Source organism: Mandrillus leucophaeus, unplaced genomic scaffold (assembly GCF_000951045.1).
Source record: "Mandrillus leucophaeus isolate KB7577 unplaced genomic scaffold, Mleu.le_1.0 Scaffold156, whole genome shotgun sequence".
NCBI lineage: Eukaryota > Metazoa > Chordata > Mammalia > Primates > Cercopithecidae > Mandrillus > Mandrillus leucophaeus.
The window spans coordinates 764,910-777,826 of NW_012101543.1; positions in this window are offsets into that span (position 1 = coordinate 764,910).

Consider the following 12,917-nt stretch of genomic DNA (forward strand, 5'->3'; position numbering starts at 1 on the left):
AAAAAAAAAAAAAAAAAAATTCTTGTTAATCTATTTTTTCGTTGCTTCAAGAGCACATGGGTATCTTAAAAATATAATTAATATTTTTAATCCAAGTTTTCCTAGTTGTTGAACTCTAAGCTTTGGCCCATCATGACTTATTTAACACTTTCTCAAAAGCAAGATCCTTTTCTTAAATTTGATGTTAGGCAAAATTCTGGATATGTTTTTACAGTGGAAGTAGTTGAAAGCCTAATGATTTGTTAGTAGTGTCATTTTGCATCTCATGTTTTGTAAAATGCAATTTTTCAAAATGTCTCTTGTCAAAGAGACATGTTATATAGATGGACAGATAAATAAATAAACGATATTTTGAAAAATATCTAGATATTTTATATGTTTGTGCTCCTTATCATCGATTAAAATTTCCGGAGCCAGTGTTTGAATTTCAGTTTGGTGTGAAAATTTCCTTTAATGTCATGTTAAATTTGCTCCTATAGCCAGTGACAGTATCTTTTTTTTGTTTTTGAGAAATCAATGAAGAATTAATTAACACATTTTATAAATATATTTTAGTAGATAGAATCAGCTTATTGTCTCATTTAATTTATTTATAACAAATATATAAATATTTCTATTACTATGCTATGTTTTATACTAAAATGATGGATTGAGCATAAAAACTCTCAACCTTCCATAATTTTTGTAATAATTAAAATGCATATTTTGAAACAAGTTTTTATTTTTATGTCTTGGTTTGTTTGGGCTGCTATAACAAACTAACACAGACAGGGTAGCTTATAAATAACAGAAATTTGTTCCTTACTGTTTTGTAGGCTAGAAGCCCTATTCCAGGATATCAGCACTATTGTGCTCTGGTGAAGTCCTGTTTTCCGGTCAAAGATGGTCAACTACTTCCTGTACCCTCAAGTGACAGAAGGAGTGAGGGAATTCTCCAGGGTCCATTCATGGGGGCTCCATCATCATGATCTTATCACCTGCCAAAGGCCTCACCTCCTGATACTATCACACTAAGGATTAGGATCTCAGCATATGAATTGGGGATATAAGTCTATAACAATGTGTGAATGAAATTGTAAAATAATAGTTGAGGGAGTAGGTTAGAATACACAGAGGACTTATTGGAGTTTGAATTCTGTTATTATGATGTTAAATTAGTATAATGGTAAATAAAAATAGATAACGTGTGTATAGCACTTAAAATATGCCAGAAATGATACAGTATTTTCTATGTAAATGATGACATTTAATCCTTACAACACTCAAATATGGTAGAGATAATCATTGTGATGTTTTAAATCTGAAGAAAATTTCACCTAACAAGGTTAAATAATTATTCAAAGACTATTAGCAAATGCAGGTAAGATAGTTGAAGTCTCTTATAAAATTGTTTTTGAAATATATATTTAATTTTTTTCCCTTTTACTTTAGCATGGTTCAGTAATCTGAATCTCTGACTATAAGATTATGTTATTTTGATAACCAAGGCTGCATATCTCAGAATACTTTTCAACAGCATGAACTGGTCTGATTTCCCTTTTCTTTGTATATGCAGATGGAATAAAGAATTTAATGAATTTTTTAAAATAGTATCAATGATTAATATATTAGGTGTCTGGAAATATTGGGCTGGATCAGCAACCAGAGACCATGTACCATGCAGTGCGATTTGTTTTAGAAAAATGATCAAAAACTACTGGGCACCTTATAAGTCTAGTTTTGTAGTTGAAACACAATTCTATCTTTGACAAACTACAAGAATAATATTATATGCTATTTTCCATATTTGTTATATAAACATTAGCATATATGAACATATTAGCATATCTAAATACATTAACACATTAACACATTTAAATTCTAGGCATACATATACATTATTTATTTATACTCTTTCAAAACCAAAAGGAAGATAGGTGTTATTATCTCTATTTTACAGAGTCACAATTGACACTTGAAAAAGCTATAAATTAACTACTTTGAGAGAAATTCTTAGGAACATTTCTCCATATAAGTCCAAACCTTACCTCAAGTTGGTTTCAAGAAACAAATCATTGAAGGGATCAAATAAATCTTGATTAAATGGAACAGAGAAAGAAGTATGTTGGCCACATCTGCTTGTTAGAACTTCAGATCCTAGTCCTTTTACCAGTCTAGCAGAAGAGAGAGTTTATCCAGTGAATCTTATGTTTTAATGGCAGGCCTGAAACCTCATTCAATGTGACTAGTATTTCTTCTAATTTTGAAGGAAAAGCTAAGGAGGCAGAGAAAAAAAACAGAGACATCTTCCTACCACAAAATTAGTCTGAGGTTCCCAAACCTCTTTGGAAATCAAGATCACCTCCTGAACCTAATACATACATATATGGTGCATTTGTATAATGCATTTGTATATAAATAAACAGCCAAGATACTTTAAAAGTAAATAAATATATACATAAAAGACCAGTTGCCATCCTGAACCATAAAGTGGGGTGGAGGTTCAGAGACAGAGGAATAGATCTGGAGAATCATGTTTTAAAAGTTCTCCAGGCAATCCTTCTAACCATACGAGTTTAAGAACATTAGCTGATATTTCACAGTGTAATAAATAAATAGCAATAATGTGTTGAGTATGTAAATCATTTATATGAAAATATTATGTCATCTTAGCTTTCATTTCAGAACTGGCTGCTGCTTTAACTCCTCTCTATACACCTGTTTCTCTTTCAGTCTCTGTCTTCAAGTACTTCCCTTCCTAATGTTCATCTATTCCTTTTAGGTCTGTTACTGTCAGACTAGTCACTTATGTTATGCTCACTCTTTCTATATAAGATAGTAGTTTTCCAGCAGACTTAAGATGTTGAGAAATCATTAAAAGCATGCTCTAGTCAGACACACAGATGCAATAACCAGGCAAAACCTATACATACAAATCAAGTGTGAGTCTCATGTTAGTTAATTCATAGTTTTTGTAGCATTGAATATGTTTTCCTTTTCTCTTCCCTCAGATTTATCTTGCTCAGATGTTGTCCCTCCTGACTTTTGTTATATCAGGATAACTTATTTGCAGGCTTATGAACTCCGTAAAATTCCAAGATAGTTATTTCTTTTGAGAGAAGAGAGAGACAGTGAGAGGAAAAAAGGAGACAGAGTAAGTGTATGGCTAGAAAGGGATCTCTTCTATATTTTAAAGTTTTAGTGAATGATATTATTGCAGGGGCAGTAGGAATACATTCTCTTGGTGCCGCATATATATTATTTGATCTGGTAGTAAATGTAAAATAGAGTCTTACATAAACATACATGCAAGCTAACGGTTGAAGGTGGCAAATGAATTATAGAATACAAAACTAGTCCCTAGTAGCTTGCCTGTCCTGTGTGTATGAAATTGCACACTATGTGAACAGAGCTTCTTTAAAAGACTTTTCCCGAATAATATTTCTAACAGCGTAAAGAACCGGGACCTTGAAGCGAACCTTTTCATTTTTGAAAGTGCATTTACTACTTTAAGATTCTGTCTGGAATCCTCTGTGCATTTATACGCTGCCTCCTACTTCTTGCCCTGTGTACCTGAGTTCTGACACAGTGAAACATGAGAAACCAGCTTATCCTCCAAAGCTCATTTCTGGCTGCTGATAGGGTGCAGGTCAGTGCTAGTGTAGACTGCTGAATATTATAACTTTGTTACCTGTGTGCTGTGTACTGAAAATTTCACTCAAGTGAAATGCAATATTTTGGATGAATCCACCAACAAATGTTGATTAAACACTCATGATGAGTTAGCCATAGTAGGTTACTAAAGTTGTAGCAGGCAAGGACCAATGTCCTCAGGGAATTTAAAGTTTAGTTAGCTGGTAAAATGTGTGAAAAATTATACACTAATAATACTATAAATCATGGTAAAAAGTAAGCTAAAGATTAGAAGATGACAACTGCAAAATATACAGCAGACAAATGAGTAGTATTTAGGATATATGACTATTGCCTACATATCAATAAGTAAAAGATAAATAATCCACATCAAAAGGTACAAAAGATATGAACAAATAAGTTAGCCCTCAGGCAATAATCTGTAGACCTCTGAGTTAGAACACTATTGCAATAATCCTGGTAACACCAGTTATGGTGATAATAGCAAAAGTTAAGAGATAAGATTGGATATTTTACATATTTTGAAATCCAAGTCAAAGGAATTTGCTGACAAGTTAGATGTGGAATGAAGAGAAAGAGGTGTCAAAATGACTTACAATTTTTAACCTAAGCAACTGAAGGTAAAGATTGCCACTCACTGAGCTGCAGAACACAAGGGAGGATCGCATTTGAAGAAGTAAATTAGAAATTCACATTTGAAGAAGTAAATTAAAAATTCAAATTGGGACACGTTAAGCTATCTAAAATCCAAGTGAGAATGCTGAAGGAATAGTTGGGTAAACAAATCTGGAGCTCATGATCTTGGTCTGGGATGGAGATATACTTTTGAGAGTCTTCAGTATATAGACAGTATCAAAGCCATGAGACTTGATGAGATTGCAACAGAATGAGCACGAAAAATAAAAGAGAAGAGGTCCAAGGACACATCCCTGAGGGATTCCAAGAAGATGAGGATGCAGCAGATGGGGCAGATGAAGAACAGCCTGTAAGTAGGAGTAGAACCAGGAAAGAGTATATTCTGGAAGCCAAGTGAACAAATTGCTTCATGTGGTAGATGATGAACAATTGTGTTAAATGTTTTAGGTAAAGCAAGATGAGGGCTCCTAATAAACCACTGCCTGAACAATTCATGATTTATGACCTTGAAACAGCAGTTTTCTAGGAAGGGATGGAAGAAGGAATGATTGGTATTGGCTGAAGAGCAAAAGAGGAACTTAAATAACATAGATGTGCATTGCTGGGAGTTTTATTTTTAAGAAGGACTTTGAAAAGGAGACTAGATGAGACAGTGTGATTGGGATTAAATTACCTTTTCGTTATGGAAGATGCTATCACATGTTTATATGCTGTTGAAATGATCTAGTAGGAAGGAAATAATTAATGATAAAGAGGGCAAAATTTTTGAAGAGATAATTTTTAGCAAACAGGAGGAATGAGTTAAAAAATATACACATATGCAAAAGTTGATGTTAAATAGTAGTGTGATGGTTCACCTGTGGTTACAGGAAATAAGCTGGAGTACAGATGCAGGTAGGTTGATAGGGGTATAGAAGAAATTATAGATGATATATCTTCTGATCGTGCTTATCCTATTAGTGAAATAGGAATTAAGATTATTTTCCAAGAGTGGATTTGTTGGGACAGGTATTGGAGAAAGTATAAAATAGTTTTTAATAAGAGAGATTGAATAATGATAATAGGGACAACACAATATAACAGAAATGTCAACTAATAGCTATATTTAATGGTCTGAGACCAATGAATATGTCTTTGTCTTTGGGGTTATATGCTTCCAAACCACATTTATTTGCTTTCGTTCAAAGAACAGTAAAAGAGTTGTAGTAATCCAGGGTTGGGGTTTATCCAGGAGACATGAACAAAGGAGAAAGTGCAAGAAATGTGGGGATATGTGGATATGTTTTAGCAATAGTTGTAATAATAGACCATGAACTACAAAGCACAACTAATGAGATATAAAGGTGGAAGGCTATAGCAGAAAAATGATTAGATAAAATGTTCATAGTTTTTAGATATAAAGAAAGTTGTTGAATTAAGGTTCTAGAGAGGATGCACTGGATAAATCAGAGATTGTCAGAGAGAAGTTATTACCATTGATGTTATGCGAAGGGGTTTTAGTTGCTGGTAATAGAAGAGGTTAGCATCTAATTATGGGAGTGTATGTTTAAAGTAGAGGTAGATCAGATCAGATGATCAAAGCAGATAATGTTAAAAAACTAAGAGGCCGTATTTGAAGGACTGTTTATGAAATTATTAAAGTTACCAAGAATACTGACAGGTGAAATATAAGAGAGAATGTGGAGATAAAACAATGAATAAAAAAGATACATTTTATAGATAATTGCACAAAAGAAGAGTAGAGTTTCACAAAACTACTAACACGGTTTTAAAATTGTTTTCTCCCATTTCTATTTGTAAATAGAGCAGAGATGAGAAATGGTCTGGAAGTAACAATGATAAATACTTTCTGCACTTCCAAGCTTGGTAACTTGAAATGTATGGACAGAGAAGTAGCACGTGAGAGAATTTCCAGGAAACCAGTGTGCTTAGAAAATGGTCAAGTTTCCATTAAAACTGGGAAGACAATGCTCAGAAAAGATCAGAATAAAGCGATTGGTACCCCTGTTTTAGGCAGAATAATGGAAGAGTTTTGGGAATTGGTGAAGAGCAAAAGAAAAGATGACACTAGGGATGCATGAAACTTTATAAGGGTGGGATTCTAGGTGATGAGAGATAACAAGAGGTTATCTTCCTTTGGGGACTGAAGTAAACAGAAACCAAAGGCGTAATAGAGTTAATTTAGACAGATTCCAAGGCATCTCATGGTGATGAGGCTGTGGGCCATGAAAGAAGAGGGAGGAATGCAAGCCTTGCCTGATGCAGAGTTTTGGCATTGCCTGTATCTCCTGTGCACTGGAAGTCCTGGCTGGTGCAATCAGGCAAGATTAAGAAATAAAGAGCATTAAAATAGGAAGAGAGAAAGTCAACCTATCCCTGTTTGCAGATGACACAATCCTGTATCTAGAAAACCCCATTGTCTCAACCCAAAAGCTTCTTAAGCAAATAAACAACTTCAGCAAAGTCTCAGGATACAAAATCAGTGTGGAAAATATCACTAGCATTCCTCTACACCAACAGCAGACAAGCCAAGAGCCAAATCAGGAATGAACTTTCATTCAAAATTGCCATAAAGAGAATAAAATACCTATGAATACAACTAACTAGGGAGGTGAAAGATCTCTACAAGGAGAACTGAAAAAACACTGCTCAAATATACAGAGATGACACAAACAAATGGAAAAACATTCCATGCTCATGGATAGGAAGAATCAACATAATTAAAATGACTAAACTGCCCAAAGCAATTTATAAATTCAATGTTCTTTCTATTAAACTATATTTTTCTAAAATTTAAAGTAAAAAAATTATATACTGGATAACAAATATATCAACAGATTTCACAGGGCAAGAGATTATTTTTCAAACAAATGGTAGATGATACATTCTACTTTTCTTCATAGAATAGAGATCTGTCTATAGGTGTGGTGTTCTGAGATCATTCCAATATGATAATGTGTTGTTGCTGGAATAATTGACAATCCTTGAAGAGAGGCCATCCCAGGCACAATCTTAAGAGAAAAAGCTAGGTTATATTCCAGGTGCAATAAATGGACTAATGAGAAAAACAAATGACCATGATTGTATCAAGTGGAAGGATGGATCAAACCAGCAGATCAAAATAAGAAAATATTATGGATGCCCAGAAAAGGGCACACTCTGCTTCGAGGAGCAAAGAACGGATGGTCAGTGGAGTAAGTGATGGTGGGACAGCATTCTCAGATAAATTAGTGTTCTCCATAGGGAATCAAGGTAAGGACTCAAATGCAAGATTAAAAACAATAAACTAAAAATACAACCTGATTGTGGAACACCAATTTAATTCAAAGAGCATGAGAGAAGTGGCTGCTTAATATTAATTTTTGTATTCAGGCACTACCCTTAACTGGCTAACACACACTCTTGTTGGCCTACACCACATCCAAGTCTAAATACTTTCTTCTTTCCCTCGCTCCTGCAGTTGAGTGTGTCCGCATGACACTTCTACATAAGAACTAAGGAGAATTTGTTGGGAGCTTCTGTAGAAAATTTTACTTCACTTTCCTAATAAGAAGGACTTTTTCTTTTTCTTTTTTTGAGTGATGTTGCCCCTTTCCCCTTCCTGCCTCAAATGCAAATACAATTCACGTCACTGTGGCAGCTCTCTTGCAACTTAAGAAGCTGAACGTATCATAGAGAACCTAGTGCTGATGTCATTGTACAACCTAGGCCAGAGCTATTGCTGTGAGAGAAGAATAACCCCCAATTTGTTTAGCACGTTACGATGAAGTTTTTGATACTTGCAGCTGAAAGCATGTCTAACTGACAGGCTTTTTTTTTATAGCCTTGGGAAAATTATGCAAATGCCCGGAATCTCAATTTCTTCCAATTTTCTTGTTGTATACATTGAATGAGATAATAATTTTTTGTATGTTTTATATTAAGTCCGGTGCTTAATGTAAAAGGTTCTTACTACGTGGTATTCCTTATCATAGTCATTATTAAAAACAAAGCTGTTAGGCCAGGTGCAGTGGCTCACGCCTGTAATCCCAACACTTTGGGAGGCTGAGGTAGGCGGACCATGAGGTCGGGAGAATGAGACCATCCTGGCTAACACAGTGAAACTACGTCTCTACTAAAAATGCAAAAAATTAGCTGGACGTGGTGGCGGGCACCTGTAGTCACAGCTGCTTGGGAGGCTGAGGCGGGAGAATGGCGTGAGCCCTGGAGGCGGAGCTTGCAGTGAGCCGAGATTGTGCCACTGCACTCCAGCCTGGGTGACAGAGCGAGACTTCGCCTCGAAAAAAAACATAAAATAAAAATAAAAGTTTGAAAATAAAAATAAAAATAAACCAAAGCTGTTAAAAAAAAGACCACTGAGAAGGCACATTTGAGGCTGGCTGAAGAAAATACTCCCTATATTGCTTCTACTTAGGAACAGAGGATTTCCAAAAATCAGCAGCTGGACTAAGCCTAGAGGTAGGGGTTAAGTGGCTTAGCCATCAAGATTAGATGGATATGGAAACACATAGGCCAGTTAATAGTTACTCATATTTTTGACATGTAGTCAATACTACCATATCAGGGGTGCACATGTGTCATAATATATACCGCACAGCATGCATTACTCTCACCTGCTCTGGATTGACCCCATACTTATACCCAGAAGTATTGACCCTTGGCCAGTACTATGAAATCTATTAATTATGATAAATGGTGCTCTACGACCACAGGTTTCTTAGTTGCTCAATTTGCATTAGTCCATCAGCATTACTTAGTAATTTTATATGGATTTCTGGTTTGCGACTTGTGTGGTAGAGCCTCTCCTGGGAAGTGGGTTGCGGGGTAGAGGCGTGTGTGGGTATGTGCTTGAGCCACCAAAAGCAGGTAGATGTTGTTTTAATGGTTAAGAAATGTCACACAGTTAGAAAATTAGAATGTGCCTACACCTGTGTGAACAGACCAGTTCCCTATGAGAGAACCCCCTGGAAGAAGACGGACGTTGAACTTTCTGATAGTGACGTAGCTACAAGGTAGCAGTTTGAGACCTTGACACAATGTGTTCTGTGTAATTTGACCAGTGGAGGTAGGAAAAAGAAGACTATGCTGTAGCCATGTAGACTGCATTAAAAATGAGGACCCCCTGAATGCAGACTCCTGCTCTTGCTATATTGTACCTTTGCCTGTGATAAAGCTGTTCTATGAGCATAAACTATTTGAGATCTGTGAACTCTTTTAAAAATTGAATACTTAGGATGATTAATAGGTAATTCACATATATACTCTTTCTTAAAATCTGTTATTTGAAGAATTTGGTCGTACTTGCAGTTTAAGTTACTAAAATACAAATAAAATCATCACTTATTTAATCATACCACCAATACATTTTAAAGGTTCACCACATTCTTGCCTTTTTCAGGAGCAAAAGCTACCATGAATTTTGTAGTTTTTAAAAGCTCACTTTTCTCTACAGTTTGCTACATTTATATGCAACCCTAAAAATATCATTTAGATTTGTCTGGTTTTGAACTATGATGAATGAAATCATAAAGTATGACTTTGTTTTCAGATTTGCTGCTTTTTTTCTACTTAATACTATGTATTTGAGATCCATCCATTTTGTGTGCAACTATCATTTATTCTTTCTAATGTTTTATAATGCATTGTAAAACTATACCACAACTTTTCCATTCTCCTGTCGATTGACATTGATTTATTTCTAATATTTTGTCATTATAAGCCGTGACATAATTAATATTCTTGTATGCTCCTCATGGGTAGACAGATACAATTGTTCCTCTAAGTACATGCATAGAAGGGGGATTTCTGAGTTACAGAGTTTGCACATGTTCAACTTGAGCTTCTGTCATTAACTAAAGTTGTTGTACCAATTTGAAATCTTAGCATACAATATGATTTTTCCATAAGTCAGGCATTTGTTGACCATTACAATTAATATTTTTAAGTTCTCAAAGAAATAAGTAACATATTTGTAGTGTAATGCATCTTGAATGAGATGTTGAGAACTTCTAGGAAATGATATATTTGAGTACTTCTGGATTTTTATTTAAAGTCACAAATTTATATTCTATAGGAATCAGTAAATTTTTAACTTGAGATATTTTATAATAAATATGAAATTTTTACATTATAATATTCCTCTGCTTGTTGCAAATTAGAAAATCATACATTTTTGTTTAATAATGCATGATAGGAGATTGGAAACTGATGGAATCTTGTCAAAATGTCTACTTTATGCAAACTTTAATGTTATAATAGCCATAATAAGCGTGCTATTTGAGGGTGGCTGGTTGCTCCACATAAATTAAATTGTCTTGTATGCAACATCTTATGACTTAAATATGCATTGTTGTTCTTTATTAAAATGGATACCCAAGAACCCACATAGATGCTATGTCTGAACAGTTATGATTTAATAATAAATAACAAATATACTTTCAGGAAAATAAAATAATTAATTCTGGTAGCTCTCAAATGTAAAACTGGGAACTTCATGTGACCTCTCTGACCACCAGTCTCTTCAATAAATTATTAATCTTTTCATTGTATTACTGCAATGACTAAGGGAAGTAATAGATAAGAAAGGTCTTGAAAACCTTCAAAGCTAATACTTAAAACTGTCAGATACCCAATTCCCTACTTTTATTCTAAGTCGAAGGTTCATTGGTGCAAGCAACAAGGGATGATTGGGATAATTTAGCCAGAAGAAAAAGGTTATTTGAAAAAGGATTGGAAAACCCAGAGTAGAACTGTAAGGGGCCAAAAAGAACCAGAAGAAAAACCCAAAAGCATGGGGGAGAATCCATTTAGTGACAGTCCCACTTTCCCTTCTGTACACTATACCCACATGGCATCTGGTATGCCAAATGACAAGATGGGTACCCAACAGTAGACATTGTTGCAAACACTGCCTACCTCTGCCCCTGGAAAAAGAGATACGGCTTCTGTCATTTCTGTGGGGTCCCCTAATTCTTGCATCACTAGATCCTAAATCAATATCTAGGGTGACTTTGGTGATTGACAAATTATAGTTCAAGTGTCTGCCTCATACCCACAAGGGAGGATTAAAAAAGTAAGTATAAGATTGAGAATAGCAGTTTAGGATTAGTGGGAGTTACATCAGTGACTAGGTGGCCAAAGATCATAAATGATACCCATATGTTTTCTTTAACCCCTAAAAAATGCTGTTAAAGATAGAGAAAAGTTAAATGACCTACGTAAAAGTCACAGAATTAACAGAAGGTCAGATAAAAGAATTGAAAGCTGTGTGTGCCTTGACTTCAAAGAATACAACTATCAAACTATACTAAATGGTTTCAATACGGACTAAGCCTGATACGCCTAAGACTTTTCTTTTTTTCCTTAATACCTGGGGACCAAGGAATAAATTGGATCTTTTACAAGTTTACTGATGCCCAGGAATAGTTAATGATAAAGCTGTTAACTTAAAACAAATATGGTATTTTTTGGTTTAGTATGAGGGAAGGTTTGTACATATTAAACTGTGCACTGTGTTATAAATACCACATTACCACATTCTGTCGTAAATCAAAAGGGATAAAAACTGTATTATGAAGTGACTGTGCTGTTGGGACGCCAGCACAGATTTGTCCATTTAGGCAGCACTCAAATCTGTCTACATTTCATTGACCTCTTTCCAAATATAAAGTGCTGCATAAATTCTTAATGGTAACAAGTGACCTGAGTTGCTGTTGTCTAATGGTTTTCAGCTTTAAATGTTGATGATGTAAGATCAGTTCATGAGAGACTAGTGCCTACACCATGGAAACCTCTAACACAATCAGTGCTAATTTGCTGTCTAAACAGAAAGGCCAAGGCTTGACTAAAGAGGCTAAATTTGCTTCTTCTTTCTGTGACTATTCCTGCTGGCTTGGTATTACAAGCAAATTTTGAATATAGTCACTTCATACAAATCCATATTTAAGCATGAGATAAAGCAGGACAGATCCAATTTGCATGGAGAAGGCAGTGTTACATGGTGGAATGAGTTAATGGTTAAAAGTCAGAAGACCTAGGTTTGATCAGGACTGTTGCTTTTTTAGTTTTGCAACCTTTGGCAAGTCATTTAACCTTTGGGATCTTCAGTTACTTCTATCTGTAAAACATGAATTATAAGACCTATTGCACAAATGTGTAATATCTCAAGAAAATGAAGGAGAAATGTGATGGCAAACTACTATTCAGATACAGGTTATTCTCTCATTTTTTACAGTGTTACTGTTAACTGTTTCACCACACAATTTGGTAGTCATTGCCTACGAGAATAATGAAAATTTTAGGAAGTTAGCAGAACCTGTATTGACTCAAAGAACACAGAATATTGCTTTTTATTGGGGAAATTGCTATGAGTCTTTTTCTCTATTATTTAGTGGGAACTTATTGTTAACAAACAGTAAATGATAGCAGGGCTGCTACCACTGGAGGGACGATGATGTCTTTATTATTATGCAGAGTTTTCAAACTGGTTTATGGTTTCAGCATTGCCTAAAACATAGTTTTTCAATTTAGTAGCATATGGTATCATTTTCACCTTACGTTATATCTCAAATCCATTAATTTTCCCTTGGTTCTACTTTTTCTCACTTTCAATACATTTTCTACTCATCTGCTTTTGAAGTTTCTTATAA